Here is a 19,599-nt window from a genome sequence, read left to right as displayed (position 1 = left end):
GGATCAGCCCGCCTCCCGCGCTCGGTAATAAAACCGTTAAAATCTTTCGCTACACAACGCGTCTGTCTCCCGTCTGACTTCTTATCTTCAGAGTAAGACGGGAACTGGGGTCTTTCCCCATCCGCTTTGGGGTAACAGTATCAGGACTTAAAAAAACCCTGTGTGAAAACCCAACAGATGTGCGTATATATGCGCACATTTCTAAACGTGTGCGGAGGCGCCGGCGCGGCGCGCGTTCCCCGGTGCGCGCTCGCCTTCCCCGCGCAGCTCGGCCGCCTCCGCCCGCGGCGCCAGCGAGTCCCCCGGGTGCCGCCCCGCCTTCACCCCGTCGTCTCCTTGTCACAGCTGACGGTTGCTCCTTCTCCAGAAGGAGGCACAGGTTGGCGTGTTCGCTTGCTTGTTTGCCTGAAGTACGGGCAGCCTACAACGTCGCGTCGGTTCCTGGAGGTTCTGTTCGTTTCCCCAAACGGGCGTCTGCTTCCCTTCCTGTGTAAGCGACCCAGGCTTCCCCGGGGGCCACGACCCCCACTGCCAATCAGGAGCTCTCAGGGACGGCTCCGTCAGCCCGACTCCGGGTGTGTGTCGGAGGCGCCGGCGCAGACCGTGCTTCTGGCGTGTCCGCCGACCCGGCGCGGGCCGAGCTGCGCCCGGGTCAAAGCAACACGCGGACGGGGCGAGGCGGAGGCCCGAGCGGCCGGGCCTGCGGGCGCCCTCGCTCTGCCCCTGAGCTCTCGGCGCCGGGCCTGACGCGCTTCCCCTCGGTGAGATGGGCTGGCTTTTATCACCCGGCGCAGCTGCTTCGCCCTCCAAACGCCCGGTGCCGTCCCCCTTCACGCCGCTGCCGGTTAACCCTGATCCGACTCCAGCCTGTCCCGCTCCCCTTCCCCGCCCCCCAGAGCCGGGAGCGCTTCGCAGGGTCTCAGCGACCACGGCTGCAGCAACGCTAGTGCGTCATGACGCATCGTTATCCTCGCATGTTGATTTATCCTGTTCTCACCATCGGGTTTTCCTTTAGCAGGTATTTGGTGTATAATAATATTATTTCTAACTTAAACCCCGGCAGTGTTTCTTCATTACCCACTGAATAGCAAGCTGCCTCTCTGGACGGAGGACAAGACCGACCACCCGAGTCTCGGGTCACTCGGAGCATCGGACACATCGTTCTCTACGGTTTCATCAAAGTGGGTGGCCTCCTAGTGAGATGCCGCCTCCCATGGCTGCTCTGCTCTGGTCGTGTTCTTTGCTGGGCTCCCAACCCTGCACCTCGCACGTGGGCCCTACACGTCCTCTCCCCCGGGTACCAGGCCCTCTGGGAGTGCTCTTCAGACCCCCCGTCAGAAGCCATCTTTCCTCCTCGGCACTCGGTACTGCAGGGGTCGGAAGGCAGTGTTTTTATCCACAGTTTGTATTACATAAACGATGCTATGGTCACTGAAGTTTGGGACTACAGTGTACCAGGTCAGTGCCTTGCACGTAGCCAGTAACTCAGTAAATATTGAAAAATGGACAACAGAAAGAAGAAGGCTTGTACACAAGCAACAACAGTAACACAAATGCACCGTCCACCACAGATCGAAGAGGTAAAATGCAGGTTCACGTTTCCTTTGCTCAGATTATCACACGCTATTTTCCAATGTAAAAGTTAAGAAAGGGAAAAGCGATTTGCAAATAGCTGCAAGGATCCAGCAGGCTGTCTGTGCACTTTAAGGGTCCCTTTCGTGATGGTCTATGGCTCTGGGACAACCTATCAACAGAATATGGCTGCACCGGGTCAGTAAGTGTACGGCAGCTATATTCCAAAGTCAGGCTGCTTTACCAAAGGAGTTATTCAAATATATGAAAAACATTTTCCTTGTAGAAATCAGTAACTAAAAAAAGATTATTCTCTAAAACATCCTTCCTTTTGCTGCTCTTGTGGAAACAAAAAGACAACTTAAAATAAACAAAATGTCATTCGACTTCCCTTCCAGCACACACAGCAGTTCCAAAAATCTAAGAGCAAACATAACCAGAGCCAAACTGAACCCGATGCAAATGGGAAGGCCTTCCGAATAAACCCCTCAGAATGGCCTCAAAATAAACACGTTGGCATGTCATTTGGTGCATCGAAAATTCCAGGGGCCAGTGTAGAAGTGCCAACTGCAGAGTGCAGCTGCGTAAGAAACCAGAGGCAGAGGAGACACAGAAACACACACACATGGACTCTAAGAGAGCCTCCAGCAACTGCCCTTGTGGTGCCGTGGAGCTGAGCATGACTGCTCTCGTGGTACTGCCAACGGGGCCGCCCCGCCGTTCACACAGCCCATTTGACTCCTTTCCTGGGATCGATCAGCCTGAAGGCTCTCCACTCCTTGAACAAAACGGGAGGACAATGATCAAGGCAGACATCTGAGCAAGCACATGCTGTTTACACAGGGCAGCGTGCCTTCTAGAGCTCCCTTACCTGCTTTGGCGTATCAATTATTTGTACCTTCTGCCTCCTCTTACGCAAACTCAGGGCTGTGCCAGGCCTCGCTGATTTATTCTGATAAACTCTCCCTGCCTGCCTCTAAGAGCAGTTTGCATGGCCTTGACCTTGGGAAATTCGTTCCCGCGGTATCAGTACCTGATCTGGTGTGCAATGACTGAGAACAGCAAATCACAAAATTCAGTCTCCAAATACGAATACATGTGTTCTAAAATAAAAGCCAAGTAGCATTAGGACTTTGGACCAGTGGATTACAGAGGGAGGGGCCCACACGGCGTGAGCAAACTGGCACAGCCCCACGCTTCGTCTAATTAGCAATGTACCTAAAACTTAAGGCAGAGTGACTCCTACAAATCAAAACAGAAACTCAAGCAATTCCAAGCCACTCTCTTAACTACGTATTTGATTTTCTTTCACAAAAATCATTCATTCACAAAAGCAGATCTGTTGCCAACATAGTCAGGGAGATTCATTTGACTCATGAAATAAAGGAAAAAGCTCAGGCAACATTATAAACAATAATTACCACCACCGATATTCAAAGTGTGTTACTGATTTAATGATAATAATGAGATAGAATCTTTAGTAGAAAGGAAAGTTCGACGCTCCGTGTCCACGTGGTAGGAGCCCAGAAGCGCAGACACAGTTACTGACAGTCTGCACCGCGTGTGAACACTGGGCCCCTTGACATCGCCACCCTGTTTTTATTTCCATTTAATTTTGATCTAGAAGCTATAGCTGTGGTGAAACCCAGCGACAACACTCCGCTCTCTGGTGCACACAGGAGCGTGAGATAAGATATGTGATAGCACATCCCTCCTCACACACACTTTGTAATCAAAGCTAGTTGAGTGAACATGATAAATCAGTAGATCTTAAACCATAATTTGGTTATGAGTTTCATAACGTAAATGTCCCGTAGCTCCCAAGACGACAGCCTTTGAGCAGAAGCTGTTTTACTGGCAGACGGATTTAAGCGATGACGACACGGAGCCGTTGCCTCCTGCAGGCCGCAGTGCTGGGACGCAGTCGGTGCTGACTGAGCATGGCACAGGTTACTCATATGTAAATAGCATTAAAGAGGGTTTGATTGAGGAAATCACACATAAAAATAAGCCTATAAAAATCAGAGAACAGAGGAGAGTACTTTGTGCTTTTAGTTTGTTGGATGTAATTTTACTAACAGTGCATTTAAAATCATCCCACATGTAGGCACGGGAGTGACACTATGTTGGACTCAAAGGTTCTAAATTTTTAAAACTTTTCTTTTTAATCAACCACTAACACTGTTACACAGACTTCGTGGGGGTGGATTTGAAAGGCCATGTTATTCCCCAAGCATCTCCCCCGTATGAGGATTTCTGACCATGAGGCCTCGCTGCTCCCACCCCACGCCCTGCTGACTGGGGCGCCATGGTGACGCAAGCGCCACACACACCCGTGCTCCCTGACGGAGGTGTGTCCCACCTCCCAGCGGGAGGTCTGGCCTTAGCTACCAAGTCATGTCACTTCTCCACCGAGGTTCAGGCCTCGCTGAGGAGGTGGAGTGAAGCAGCCTGCTTACATCACCTGGGGAACTGAAGCCGCCACCAAGCTTTGTGCCCCTCACCTGGACAATGGACCTGAGAGCAAGTCAACAGCGAAGAGGTTACTAACTTACAATTATTCAGGCAATTTAAGTCCAAGTTCTGGTTTTGCTTGAATTATCCAGATAATCGCTGCAGATCTGTCTTTTGCTAATGGACAGCTGACCTTGGGGAAAATGGCTGAAGGCAGCCGGTAGCCCGAGAGATTCCAGCTCAAACATGCGTCCCTGGAACTTCTGCGGGCAGCTGGGCCCAGTGTTCTTTCCTCAGGTGAAGAGAACGTCTAACCATGCACAGGGAGCAGGTTGGCAGCGCCTGCTGTGGCCGCGGGGAGACGCCGCCGCGGGGCCTCGCAGAGCATCCAGACACCTGCTCCTCCCTGTCGCTGCCTGGCTGGGAGCAAGAGGACGCAAGGGATGCTTTTGGCCCTTCTGTCGTCCCCAGTCGGTCACACGTAGACTGCGTCATAGTTCTCCTGGGCTCAAAGCGGTCCTGCCAAACTCCTAAAGGAACAGGGCATTTGTTCAAAAGACACCCCCAGCCGGAGCTGAGCTGTGGGCTGCCCTCTCTTACCCCTCGCAGGGGTCCCCTGGAGGCTCGCGCGGGGAGTCCTGGCATCTCTCGGCACCTGCGCTCACCAGCCTGCTCTGTCCTTTACCTGCTCCTGCCCCCCATCTCTTAGGGCCCTTCGGCTCACCTACTGTATCAACCTCACAGGCTTTCATTTCTAAACTCTCAAGAGATGAAGAGACGCTCAAGCCGGGGGTGTGTGGACCGGAGCTCTACTCTGAGCGCCCCCGCAGGGACGCGCTGACCGGCCCCCCTGAGCGCGCGCCGGGCGGGGAGGCCTCGCCGCCGGCACCCGGAGCCCCGCGCGGGCGCCTAAGGGCGCTGCTGGAAAGCTGAGGGATTCCGTTTGCCTTGTTCTTCTTCAAGTGACGGTCGTATATAAAAAGCACAGCTATCAAACAGATGGTCTCGGATTTAAAAAGTAAGTTTCTAAGGACGAGTAGGTGCGACACGCAAACAGGCCGTGAGCGCCACAGGGAGACACGTGCCGCGCCCCGCGGGGAGACGGCCACACGCGAACGCTCGGTGTCCGCCCGGGGCGAGGCCTGCAGCCACGGCTGCCATGCAGGGAAAGGAAACCTGGTAAACGGACAGAGAAGGCCTAAGGGGGACGTGTCGGTGAGAAGTCAGAGACCTTTCTCGGGGAGTGACACTTGGGCAGCGGTTGGAAGGAAGCACGTGACAGTCTGGGGGACGGAGGGTGTGCCAGACAGAAGGAAAGGCAAGTGCCAGAATTCCCAGGTGGGGACAGGCCACTGGGGAGGTGAAGGAAGGAGGGGCGAGGGCCACGTGCACGCCGGTCTTGAGATGAAGTTTGGACTTTATTCCAAGTGCGGCTGCGGGGCCTGCAAGGGGAGACTGGCAGTAGCTTCGTGATGCTTTGAGGGGGTGACTCGAGCTGCTGGTTGGGTTATGGCCTCTGTCAGGGCAAGAGAGGAAGCCTGGAAACCACTCCAGAGCCTGCTGCAATTTGTGGGTTTGACTGGCCCTGAAGGACAGGAACGGTGAGAAGTGGTGAAGTCACATTTTTGGGATGTATTTCGATAGGAAAGCTGACAGTGTTTGCTGATGGTTTGGGGTTGAGGTTCGAGCCAAACAAAGGAGTTCGAAATGGTCCGAGCGTGTGGGCCTAAGTGCAAGGTGGGACTGCGTGCTGAGAGGGGGAGACCCAGGGACCCAAGGTTTCGGGGGCAGGAGAGCATTGTTCACTCCTGGACATGTTAACTTTGAGGCACATGTTAGTTGTTCAAACACAGAAGCTAAACAACCAGATGTCCAGCTCTGGAGTTGACAGGAGAGGCTCGGCTGGAGGACAGACGAAAACACTTCTTTAAAGTGAAGCTAAGATGCTTCACTGAGACAGCTGAGTGGAACGGAACTGTCTCCTCCTGAAACCATGGACCGTCCCACCTCTTTCTGTCTTCTACACGCAGAGAAGTCGCCAGCTACACCGCCGTCACCACGGACGCCCACCCTGATGATGAGACTCTGATCATAACCACAGTCCCCTGCTCAGCATCACTCCTGTCCCTTCTGGCTTTGCCAAGGCTGCTTTCCTTATGGTGTCTTCACCAAACTACGAATCTAGGTCACTCACCTTTAAAAAATTACATTACCTGTCACTTTCTGCATCAGTTTAACGAGGCTCTGACTCACCCTGTATTCTGTGCCCCTGTTTCACTGTGGTCCATTTGTACTATATTGATTTCATATTTGATCCAACAAACATTATTGAAGAATTATTGGGAGCTAGGAGTTGTGACCCTATATATTTATAAATATTCTGATTCTTTTCAATGTCCATTCCATGTTGGGAGCATTGTCTTGTAAATACTAGTGTTAACACTCATAATCGTAACAGTAATGCACGCTGCGTAAGCTGCGGTGTACTCCCCACAAGGGACGGTCACATATGCCACCACAGTTAAGCCTCTTAATAAGATTAAGAGGGACACTATTATCTCCATCTGATAGGCATTTCTGCAGAATATCTATTACAGCACCTGCTCTGGTAAATAAGGAAGACGTGGAGAACGGCAGAAAAATGACACCTCGTTCCACTGACTTATAATCTGAAATAATATTGACATTTAATTAGACAGAAAATGAGAGCAGATCAAAGGGACAGTTGTGAAGCAACTAGTGGCCCTCCTTCTGTGGGCAAACGCGGCTCCCTGTGAGGAGGAGGGGCCAGGCTTCCAGCAGCCCCAGAAATGCAGTTGTTTCAAGAGTGTTGGAAGCAAGCTGCCAGGCATTTTCTGTGGTTATTTTTAGTGTGAGATGGGCCGGAGGCTGGGCTGCGCCGTGTGGGTCGATTCCGGGCAGCGCGCACGCACACACACACACACACACACACACAGTCTCCTGCCGAAGAGAGGCCGCCCCCTCCCGGGTCAGGAGCGGGCTGTGGGGGAGTCGCGACGAGGACGCAGAGTCAGTGCAGGTTCTCCTGTGTTCACGCTCTCCAGCCGACAACGAGGGCCGCGCAGAGCGACAGGCCACAGGGAGCGGCTTTCCCTTCCTCTTCGGGCCCTGCCACGAGGACTGTGGCCGTGGTCCCCTCCGCGGCCCGGGTCTGTGCCGTCAGCCCGAGGGCTGCCCCCTCGCCAGGGCGGACGCCGCGTCCCAGCCTGGCGCGCGGGCACAGGAGCGGCCGCGTGCTGGGGGCCGGGCTAGAGCGTCTCTCCCGCGCTGCTGGCCGGCAGCCGGGACGCCAGCCTGCGGCGCTCCCGCCCGCCGCTCCGCCCCCGCGCCCGGCTCCTCCGGGGCCCGCCCCCCGCCCCCCGCGGGGACGCCCGCCTGCCTCCTCCCCGGGCCCCTCCGGGGAGGCCCCCGGGCCTAACCCCACGTGAGCGCTGCTGCCCCAGGCAGAGCCCCACAGCCTTCCCCGGACGGATCTGCGGGCCATCAGTGTCCTCAAGACAGAAGCAGTCATTCACCTGAGAAACAGCCGCACCCAAGGGAGTTTCAGGGCTCCGCTTACTGCAGCCGCCGCCCGGAGGTAAACGGAGCGCCCAGGGCGCACTAGGTGCTCTGAAAGCCCGCGCAGCGCTGACGGCGCCCCCGGTCAGCGCTTCGGGGCTTGCCTGGGTGCCAGCAGGTGTCTCTGCCTACCCGTCTTCTCTCGAACCCCCAGGTCCCCAGAAAGCACAGAGCGCAGAGCCCCCGGTACCCGGGGGAGGCATCTGAGGTTAGGGCCTTTCTGTTTGTTCATGTGAGTCACTGGAAGACTAAATTCTCACGTTTTTATTTCTCAAACTGCAAGTACATATTTTTTTAATTTATATTTTCTGCAGCGAAAACTCATCATTGTAGTTTAAAATATTTAATTACTAAAGGCAGAACAATTTATAAAAAAGGGAAGAAAAGAAAAGGGAACTTCGGGCTGGGCAATTTTATTTGCTCACTGAACAAACGCTGCAATATTTACAATTTTTCCCACCTTCCATCAATGGTAGGAGGAACGGACACTTTGAATGGTCTGAAATGCGTGAACGGCTCCTTACTGCAGGACGCAGCGCAACGGGCTGGCGGGACATGTGAACACCAAGCATTTCAGATGAGACATGGCAGGGGGAAGTCAGTTCTCCTGAAGCCGTTTCACAGCGACCTGCTTTAGCTCACAGAAGGAAGTGGGTGATATTATTTTATGAAATCCAAGCATGCAAAATAAACTTCCTTGTGGCTGATCCCGTCACAGAATAACAAAAATTTCCTGTAAATATTAGAATAAGTTGCTGGACACTGTAAGTTTTGGGTGCCCACGTACGTTAGGGCTAACTTAGCACTTTCTGCAAGCCTGGTGCGCGGTAAACGCAGTGCTCCCCCGCGAGCCGTGTCGTTCATCGAGGCCGTTCTTATCACAGGCACCGCTGCTGCCTACCTCGGTTAATTGTTAACAGCCCGGGCCTGCGGCCTTCGGTAACTGCGTTATCAGGCCAGTGCTGTGCGGGACAGTTATTTGAAGTGAAACTAACCCCTCACTATCTTTATCTAAGCATTAAACAAATTATCTTTTATGGGAGAAGGTCAAACGTGTAAATCTAAGATTCAAGAGAACACCTTATTCCTCAGGAAAGGCGTCCTAGGGGTCTCAGCACATGGGGGGCCTTCACACACGGCCCACAGCAGAGACTCTCCCCTGCATTCTCTGCCTAAGATTTTGGTTCAACTCTAAGATACTATTTTAAAGAAGACAGTTTGTTCTTCCATTACAGTCCCCTTGCTTGTTTAATCTTTGCAAAGAGTAAGTTTTCTCATGGAAAAAGATTTAGGGAAACACGTAAGATGTTTATACAGGTTAATAAGCAAAAGAGAGACATTAAAACAAGCTGAGAAAGTTAGTCTAACCCAACAAATCCCAAAGCAAGTTTAGCAATAAAAATGCAGTTTGTGGGAGTTCGCGATTTTACTACATATAAAATGGATAAACAAGTTCACGCTGTACAGCACAGGGAACTACATTCAACACCTTGTAGTAACCTATAATGGAAAAGAATATGAAAAGGAATATATGTATGTATGTATAAATGTGGGTGACGGAAACACTATGCTGTACACCAGAAATTGACACAAGATTGTAAACTGACTGAACTTCAATTAAAAAAAAAATGGGAAAAAAATGTCAATTTGGCCAGAGGAAAGAATTAACAACGATAGGGAAAGAAGGCAAATTATCGTAGCTGTGAAGCAAAAACTCAATGATGGTTTTGTATTATAATTTCCTTTTCCCTGCCAAAATATATGTAATATAATGAATCTTGTTTAGGAAATACACTAGGTTCTTACAATTTTTAAAATGCTCAGAAGAAGAGGGTTTGCTTTTCTTCTTAGTGTAAATGAACAATTGTACAAAGGTAGAATGTTTCATATAAATTGTGGGATCTTTTTTCTTACTAAAAAAATAATAGTTTCCATTAAACGACCAGACATTTCTTTGCAGGTCAGAAGACAAAACCTCCTTAAAGGAAGAACATGAATATTTCAACAGATAATGTACACGTGGCCTCTTGCATCTCTAATGGGCTCTTCTGAGACCCCCAATACCTTTTCCACCAGGCATAAGATTTGCTCACCTCCTATTCGCTGATACTAAGTGTCCAGTGCTCTGTTCTCAAGGTCACAGTGACCTTTCTTCTCAGGAAGCATCTTGGTCTCAGTCAACCACAGGCAGTCTGAGTGGGGTGTATAGAGACAGGTCTGTTCCAGGGTCAATGTCAAGCAGCACTTTATGGCGAGAGTGTAAATTGTGTACATTTCAGCAGTAGGAGAAAAGGCTCTGACGTTTAGTTTAAAACTCCCAAAATTCAGGTGTATCACCACTTGGACTTGAAAACAGCTGGACCTCTCAACTCAACTCAGCAAAACATTCAAGGTAATGGAGGGTGAGACACCGCAAGATGGATGTGTGAGCCCACTCCCTTCATTTCACAATTTTCCAAAAATTCAACAAGAATTGATAGTTACATCACAAAAAGTCGATGGGAACTGAGGGCTTATCCCATGAGCTTTAACATTCTTGAAAGTTACTGTATTTATGACAAACCCACGGCCAGAATAGCCAACTGTGAAAAACTGAAAGACTTTCCACTAAAATGGGGAACAAGAAAAGGATGCCCACTCTCACCACTTCTATTCAACATGGTATTGGAAGTCCTTGCCACAGCAATCAGGCAAGAGAAAGAAAGAAAAGGGATCCAAATTGGAAGACAAGAGGTAAAACTGTCATTATATGCGGATGACATGATACTATATATAGAAAACCCTCAAAGCTCCACACAACAACTACTAGAGCTGACAAAAGAATTTGGCAAGGTAGCAGGATACAAGATTAACATACAGAAATCAGTTGCATTTCTTTACACTAACAGTGAAATAGCAAGAAAAGAAGGTAAAGAAACAACCCCTTTTAAAATTGCATCCAAAACAATAAAATACTTAGAATTAAATCTGACCAAGGAGGTGAAAGACTTATACATGAAGAACTACAAAACATTGATTAAGGAAACTAATGATGGCCTAAAGAAATGGAAAGATATCCCATGCCCTTGGATTAGAAGACTCAATATTGTTAAAATGGCCATACTGCCCAAGGCAATCTACAGATTTAATGTCATTCCTGTCAAACTACCCATGACATTTTTCACAGAACTAGAACAAATAATCCTAAAATTTACATGGAACCACAAAAAACCCAGAATTTCAAAAACAATACTGAAGAAAAAAATGAAGCTGGAAAAATAACCCTCCCAGACTTCAGAAATACTACAGAGCTACAGTAATCAAAATAGCATGGTATTGGCACAAAACCAGACAAATGGACCAATGGACCAGAATAGAGAGCCCAGGAATGTACCCACAGACCTACAATCAATTAATCATTGACAAAGGAGGCAAGAATATACAATGGAGAAAAGACAGTCTCTTCAGCAAGTGGTTCTGGGAAAACTGGACAGCTGCATGTAAATTAGTGAAGCTAGAACAATCCCTTACACCATACACAAAAATAAACTCAAAATGGCTTTAAGACTTAAATATAAGACAAGACAAGATAAATCTTCTACAAGAAAACATAGGTAAAACATTCTGACATAAACCTTAGCAATGTTCCCCTAGGGCAGTCTACCCAGGCAATAGAAATAAAAGCAAAAATACACAAGTGGGACCTAATTAAAATTAAAAGCTTTTGCACAGCAAAGGAAACCATAAGCAAAATAAAATGACAACCTACAGAATGGGAAAAAATCTTTGCAGCTGATAGGACTGACAAGGGATTAATTTCCAGAATATATAAACAGGTCATACAAGTCAATAACAAAAAAAGACAGCTGAATCAAACAACAGGCAGATGACCTAGAGAGACATTTCTCCAGTGAAGACGTACAAGGGCCAATAGATACATGAAAAAAATGCTCAATATCACTAATTATCAGAGAAATGCAAATCAAAACTACAATGAGGTATCACCTCACACCAGTCAGAATGGCCATATCATTCAAAAGTCCACAAATGACAAATGCTGGAGAGGCTGTGGAGAAAAGGGAGCCCTCCTACACTGCTGGTGGGAATATAAATTGGTGCAGCCACTATGGAAAACAGTATGGAAATTCCTCAAAAAACTAAAAATACATTTACCATATGACCCAGCAATCCCACTCTTGGGCATATATCTGGAGGGAACTTGAACTCAAAAGACACAACCACCCCAGTGTTCATAGTAGCAATATATACAACAGCCAAGACATGGAAATGATCTAAATGTCCATCAACATATGACTGGATAAAGATGCTGTGGTATATTTATACAATGGAATACTACTCGGCCATGAAAAAGAATAAAATAATGCCATTTGCAGCAACATAGATGGAACTGGAGATCATCATTCTAAGTGAAGTAAACCAGAAAGAGAAAGAAAAATACCATATGCTATCACTCATATGTGGAATCTAAAAAAAAAAAAAAGAAAATAGAAAAAAGAGGACACTAATGAACTCATCTACAAAACAGAAACAGACTTGCAGACATAGTAAACAATTTTATGATTACCAGGGGAAAGGCGGTAGGAAGGGATAAATTTGGGAGTTTGAGATTTACAAACGTTAACCACTATATATAAAACTAGATTTTAAAAAACTTTCTTCTGTATAGCACAAGGAACTATGTTCAATATCTTGCAATAACCTTTAATGAAAAAGAATAAGAAAATGAATACATGTATGTATATGCATGAGTGGCACATTGTGCTGCACACCAGAAACTGACACACTGTAATTGACTGTACTTCAATTTAAAAAATATTGGGGCTTAAAGAAAGAAAGTTACTGTATGTAATTAATGGGAAATTAACACAAGTAGTGGACTAAGGAGGAATGAAGGAAATGATAAACTGTCTTGCAAATTACTTACATTTCTTCTACACTTGCCTACTTCTTGTGTTACTTGTGAATGAGAATTTGTTAGACTCTATCAAGTAAGTCAGAATAAAACCAGTGAGAGGCATGACAAACCTCGACTTCACCTGTCTGGGACCCCATCACTGTGGGGATGTTACGGTGATCTCTACTGACGTTTGGGAGCTGCTCTAGTACCACATTCCAAAAATTGCCTTTTATTTGCTGTATTTAGGTGTAAGGCTAGCTGGACTGTTCTTTGTCTTAATGCTACTGGCACTGGTCCATGCAGAATAAATGTAAGACAGACAACTATACCAGGACCCCTTCTAGAAGGCATCGTTAAGTCTTAGGAGAGAACGTCCTGCAGTCACCCCCAGTTGGCTTCAGAGAGCAGGTGAGCCCTACCTTCTTTTCCGTCCCATTTTGGGGAGATGACCACGTGCACTGTCTGAGAAGACCTGGTAAGTTCGTCTTTTCTGTCAGTGCCTCAGCGTTCTTTACAATTTCTGGCTTAGGATGAGCTGAGTGTAATGTGGCTCATTCTGCCACCTTGAAATCAGCTCTCACTATAGCAAATTTCATATTTATTTCAAATTACATTTAAATTCATATATCAGATTCTAAAGATCCCTTTAGATAGGGGAACACTTTGATAGCCTCTGGGGCTGATAAAGAATTCCTGAACCTCAGGAGAGGGTTCATTTATCACCCTACTGAAGAGTCTGTTGCTATCAGTCCTACTAACAGTGGTGAGTCTACAATTTCTAGAAAAGAAAGGCTTAAAATTTGCAGTCTAGTTTCAACTGAGAAACGCCCTGGCCTTGCAATCCTCAGCACCCTGCTCTATCAGTTTATTCTGGAGAAGAGCTGATGCGAGCAGGGGCCGGGACAGAGATCAAGCAAACAGCTCAAACATTTTTCTGCTTTCCTTAAGCTCCTGCCCCTCAAACCGCTCCCCCAGCCCAAGCCACCTCTCAGCCGTGGGTATTGCCGTTGGCACCTACAAAGCAACGACTGCCTCTGGAATGACCACCAACCTGCTGGTTCTCTCCTGCTAAGACCGGTTCTACTTGGGAAGGGACACTGAGCTGTGGTTCCCTGACGTGGCCAGGGCCACATGGGCTGCCAAACCCAGAGTGTGGGCAGGGCTGCTTTCAGTATACGGGAACTTGGGTAAGTTTCATGTGGGGAGGCTTCTGTATTTACAAGCAAAATTCAAGGGCTCATGTGAGGTACAGCAGCCCACAGATGTAGATTTAGACCTAGAATGCTGGGTGGAGAACAGGTCTTTTTTGTTCACTGTCCAGCTAGTGCGTGAGACTCCCCGCGCCGGTCAGGCATCATCACCCCCTGCCAGATCGAGGGACCATCTCTTCATGGACTTTAGTTACAAAGGCACTCTTCCGGGTTAACTTCATACGTCCCGCCCAGTAAAAAGGGAGCAACACTGTTATTTAAACTGTTATTATTCAAATGATCTATATTTAAACCAAACAGGTATTCCGGCCTTTGCAGTTTCCTGGCACCCATTATTTAGCGCTGACTGCGCGGATACTGGCGACACCGTCTCATCCACTGAGCCACCCGTGAACACTGGATTCTAATGACCATCAGAGTTTGTGACCATGCTTTGTTAAGACTGACCTCAGATGCCGCTCTTACTCTGAGCATCCAGAATCACGTGAAAGAGAATTTATTTTCTCATCATGTTCCATTAACTGTCTGGATTTTATATTGTAGAGACAGGGCAACACATCTTCCAACCACATCTCTTTTACTTTTTAGGTCATGATCACTGAATTCCTACAGTGTGGTCTCTGACAACGTTGTCCCCGCCTTCCACACACAAACACTAGTCAGGGGGACAGTTATGGGGCCCACGAGCTGAACCAGAAGGACGGCTCCCTTCGCACAAGGAAGGCCAGCCCCTCAGCTGGTATGGCTGAGTAACGCCCAAGGAGGCCACAGCGTCACTGCCCCTGGTGGAGGCGAGAGAGGACACAGATTCGCATGGCCTGTTCCTCTCACGGGTTTTAAGGGTCTCAAAGTCCCTTAAGAGAAAGAGGTCTGCCTGGTTATGTGTTGTGAAGCCTGTGGAGGAGGGGAGGTGACCTCCCTTGGGGCTGGTGGCATGGGGACAAGGAGCAGGGGAGTTGCAGGGCTCCTCCATCACAGGCAGGCACAGAGCAGTGGCGGAGGCAGGTGGGCGAGACCCTACACGGTTCAGGCCACGGACTGGTGACGGTCTTTTGAGCCCAATAGCTGCTTCCTCCACGGGTCAAAAATCACCCCGGGTCAGCGGGTCAGCATGATTCTGGCACCCCAGTCTCATAAGACCTTGTGAAAGAAACACTGCGCCAGCCAGCTGGACTGACCTGTCACCAGGCCCTCCACCTACAAGCAGGGACTGGACACCAGCTCTTGGGACAACCCTGACGGCGTGCATCCTGCCTCTCCGCCTGGCGGGTCTGGCTGGCCTTGCGCAGTGGTCATGGGAGAGGCAGGCTGTTGGGACAGGGTTGGACTGTTCCCTGAAAGAGAGTAATGGGGACTAGGGCCAAGCAGTCCAGGCCCTGGTGACCTTCCCTGATGACACCACAGGCCCACAGCACAGAGAGGTCTTACAGTATTTTCAGGAAGGCACTCCGGAGTCGATGCCAGGCCCTACACGGCCAGATCTCAGAGCGGTGCTGCTGTGAGTGGCGTGGATGAGGGCTGGCAGATGAGCACTGATTCATCCGTGAACATCACATAGGCGTTGCCCGGAAAAACTGACCTTTAGGACTATTTCAACCCTGGGAAAAAATGACTGTTAGCAGTCTCTGCCCGTTTATGCTTAGATGCAGTCAGATGGCATCTCAGCTCCCTATGCTGGCCAAGCCCTCTCTGCGTCAGACCCTGGGTGGCCCTGACATCAGGGTTTTACTCTCCCTTCTCCTGGGCGGTCCCGGCTAAGCCCAAAGGCTCTCACGTCTCTCATCCTCGGAGGCCCTGTCTCTCTTTGCTCTCGTCTCCTATCTATAAAAGACCAGGATCTTGGTCTTCACCTTCCTCCTGTGTGGCATCTCGAAGGAGACACGGCGAGCATCCTGAATGTCTAGCCCCAGGCGGCAGGCGGATGTCTCCCAAGGTTCTGAGTGGGTTGGGCAGAGGAGAAACTCTGGGATAAAATCTGGACTCCACGGGGATGGAACAGACCGGGTATGAGTCTGGGGAATTTCTGCCGGCTGGACCAGAGGCAGATTTACGATTCTCTCCGTCGTTCCTCTCCCCGGCCCTCACCCAGGTCCCGCCTGGTGCTCGAGGGAGGTGAGTGCGTGATTCAGCACTACCGGGAAGAGGAGCTGTATCGGACCCAACAGGAGAATGAACAGAAGCAATCCAGAACTCCCGCTGCAAAGCCGGAGAGAGGGACTTCCACAGCGGGAACACTGGAGGAGATGGACCCCGGTGTGCTGACGCTGAAAGGAACATCCTAAAGAAGGCTTCCAACTCGGGGTAGCTGCTTCTAGAAACTGTCCTGCCCCCAAGCCCCCCAGAGCTGTGCGCCTCAGTATAAACAGCACCAGTGGTGTCTCTGGGTCCAAGCCAGCAGCTGGCGTCGGCTCAGGAGTGAAGCAGAGGCGAAGGAAGGCGGGGCGCCTCCATCGCCCTGGGGCTGGGAGCAGGCCTCTCGCCCACAGCAGCGTCTCCTCGCGGGCAGGACTGCCAATTCAGAGCCGTAATTCCTTGGCCAGAGGGAAAACAGGCGACCTGTTCTCTGTTTTATCTTTTCTCAGGATAAAGTTACTTTTTCTTTTTCTTTTCTTCGCTGTACATCAAGAGACAGCAAAGGAAAAACAGTCACAAATCCCCGTGTTTTTTTCTTTTTTCTTTTTTTTCCGTATAGACTTTGAGCCTGTTGCTGCTCTTGGGAGAAACAAAATAAATGTGAAAAAAACTCACGGAGACTTTTTGCAACAGATTAGTTTATAGGGAAAAAAATTAGGGCAACTGAAATATGAAAATAAAACTGTGACTCACAAGCCAGAATTCTGATTAACAGTGTATTATGTAATCTGTTATCAGCACCTGGCAAAAAAACAGGAGTGCATTATATGGAACAACATTTACGGGAATAAGTATAATCATCCAGCCCTTTTTACTTAAATATCTATGCCACTATTTAAATTTTTCAGACAAAATTTATCTTTTGACTGAAAGCTGTTCCTTGGTACAAGAAAAGATGAATTAAGATTTGCCAAGGTATCTGAACGTTGCATGATATATGCAAGTGATGTAAATGCCCCCAGTTGTCAGAATACTCGTAATAATAATTTGATTAAAAATGACACTTTCAGATACCTACTGAGAGCGACAATGGAAAGTAGAGCTCTCTATATTTCTACAATAGAAAAGAAATCACACCAGTTGCTCAGGCATTTGGATTTGGGCACTACGTTGCCAAAGCAAAGCCATGTTGCTTGAAACAGTTACTATGTAAGAATAGCGTGTTTTTATGTTTATTCAAGGTTTGCTGTTTCTAAAACCCTTTATATAAAGAAAAATGCAGCTTCACAGTAATTTAAGTAAACTATTTTAAATGCAAACATCACGGCTTTCAAGTTTAAATACAGAGACAGGTTATCTTGGCGAGCATATCCCTCCTGGGGACTTGACACAGATTTTTGGAAGCACATTTACTTCTGGAGGTTACTGTCAGCACTCTCCCTTTCAGACAGCTGATGTAGCTCTGTTTCCCAAACCAAGACTAGCGTCCTTCCGCTGGAAGAGCCGGGAGTTCCCGGCCCTGTGCTCTGGGCGGTTGTGTGTTCTTTGAATGCCGTCTCCTAAGCCCCCAGCGTGGGCACTGGGGGGGGGCACGAAGCTTCCTGCCCACGAGAAATCAGGATCTTGGTCAGAAATACCTGCCAACATGAACACCCGCAGTAAAAGCCACGACCCGGGAGAGGCTGCGAGGATCAGAACTGAAGTTCTACGGAATTACAAAGCGCTGAATTGACACATTTTGTGCAAACGGGAACGGAGTTTTTTTTTTTTTTTTTAAGAAATCATAAGACATTTTAGCCAGAGAGAGCAGAATGGGCAAAAATGTCAAATAAATGAATAAGCTGTGTTTAGTAAATGGCCAATAACTCATTTTGTCTGAGGCACAAATGATGCCAAAGATTGATGAAACTGAAGACCGAAAAAGGCCATGGCATTTGGAGACTAAAGAGTTACCTGCCATGTATGAGCTAACAATTCCCCTGACAGGTCAGGCAGACGCAGTCGATAGTGTATCCATTCTAAACACAACAGTATTTCCGAAGTGCTTTCCCAGAGGCCTGAAAAGAGTTAATGCATTATTAAAGGGCATGACTTACCACTGTAGAGTAATCTGGACACAGTGAAAATCCGCCTCGTCATGTCTGGGATTAGCCACCGCCCCAAATCTACAACCAAAGTCAGGTTACACTGAGAGTGACAGTGAACTCAAACTCCTCAGGTTTTGTGAAGAACTCATATTCTAAACTATGAGGCTAAGCCATCCGTCACGATGCAGAGAGGCCTTCTGTAAAGGCAGACGTTCAATCAACTTCTTAAAACAATTGAACCTTTAAGGTCTTTCTAAGTTTCATTATACAAATGAAGTACGTTCCTAGAAAACAAATGGACTACACTCTGCATGAAAAATAAAACCTAGCCAAGGATGGAGAGAGTGTAGCTTTTTTCCTTTTCTTTTTCTTAAAGTAAGAAGCCTAATGCAAACAAAGGTGCACATTCTTGGAGAAGCCTTATCTGAGACAAGCATCCTTTAAAAGCCAGTGTACAAGCTGAAAGCAGCCGGCCTCCCTCCTCACGTTGGTCCTTTGTTCTTTTACTGTAAACATACCAATTGTTTACCTGCTTAACTAAGATCTGACGGCCTGAAAGCACATTAAAGGTGTTGGCCGCGACTGACTTGTCCTGAGCTACGATTTGTACGTAATTAAGAGGCTGCTTGGACTTGAGCAAGAATATACATACATGTTATCTTTCTTCCGTAAGTCGTGGTTTCTCAAGATGAAGTTTTCTAACATGAGGCGAACCCTGTGAGATTTATGACTCTCCAGGAGGCAGCAGGAACACAGCTCCCTAAATAGCCACAGAATTTGGTAAAGGATCTGTTGGATTAAAGAGACGTTGTTCTGACCTCAGCGTTGAAGTATTTCTAAAGTTCAAAGGAGACGTATAGAGATTTATTAGGATGGCTCTTCTCAATCCTGAATTTACAACAGGAATAAGTAAAAAGTCCACTTGAAGAAAGGATAATTTTTATCTAAAATAATCATTATTTCTTATATTTTTGGAATGCTACAAATAAAAGCGTTTATATAAAAGATTGTTAGGTTTAATGGCTGGAAGGTGATTAACTGGTATTTTACCATTTACTTACGATCTTTCCAGGGCTAAGCTATCATTTCTTTGAGCTAAATAAAGAGCCTTCATATTTCTTCTGTGTACACACGTAGGTCTTCCTACATGAGGAGGCCACGGAGGTAAAGGAGATGACGTGCCAGAAAGCCGAGGGAAGGGCAATTAGTTGAAAAGTTAATATTTCCACTCACTGAACATTTTCTATTTAAAACTGATGGCATTTATCCATTGTTTGGATTCACTGAGGTGGGTTGCTTTTAATCTGTTACTTAGCAACTATATAAATTTAGTTAATAGCTTAATATCCAGGATCCAAGTAAATGTAGTCCAATTCAGTGGAAATCATAACTTGCTGGTAACAAATATTAATCCTAAAATGCTGTCTTTTTTTCTATTTGATTCATAGCAAGCAAGACTGAAAATCAGCATGGTTTGTTGAGGGATGATGATGTTTCCTAGGTGTGTGTACCTGTTTCCAGCTCAGCCACCGTCGACAACGTTAATTCGTCACAGTTGTCAGTCGAGGCAGGCGTTCAGCGTCCGCCGACCACGGCTCTCGGTCTGAGCAGAGGTTACCCAGGTCTGAACTCTCCTGGGTGACCCTGGCCGCGCTGCTTCCTTTCCTGAGCCTCTTCTGCGGGACAGGCAGAGTCACACCGAGTTCAGAGTTCAGAGGTGACGAAG

At 47.9% G+C, this 19,599-nt stretch overlaps 1 long non-coding RNA gene across 1 annotated transcript; it reads right to left on the bottom strand.

Annotated features, from left to right (window-relative positions):
• Positions 1-16,612: 16,612 nt before the first annotated feature.
• On the bottom strand, positions 16,613-18,637 carry LOC140699738 (uncharacterized). Its single transcript, XR_012077988.1, has 3 exons — positions 18,526-18,637; positions 17,883-17,951; positions 16,613-17,423 (listed from the first exon to the last, which is right to left on the bottom strand). It is a non-coding gene; the product is annotated as an uncharacterized lncRNA (long non-coding RNA).
• Positions 18,638-19,599: the final 962 nt, after the last annotated feature.

The sequence above is a fragment of the Vicugna pacos genome, chromosome 11, assembly GCF_048564905.1.
Source record: "Vicugna pacos chromosome 11, VicPac4, whole genome shotgun sequence".
NCBI lineage: Eukaryota > Metazoa > Chordata > Mammalia > Artiodactyla > Camelidae > Vicugna > Vicugna pacos.
This window is presented reverse-complemented; position numbering and strand designations above follow the sequence as displayed.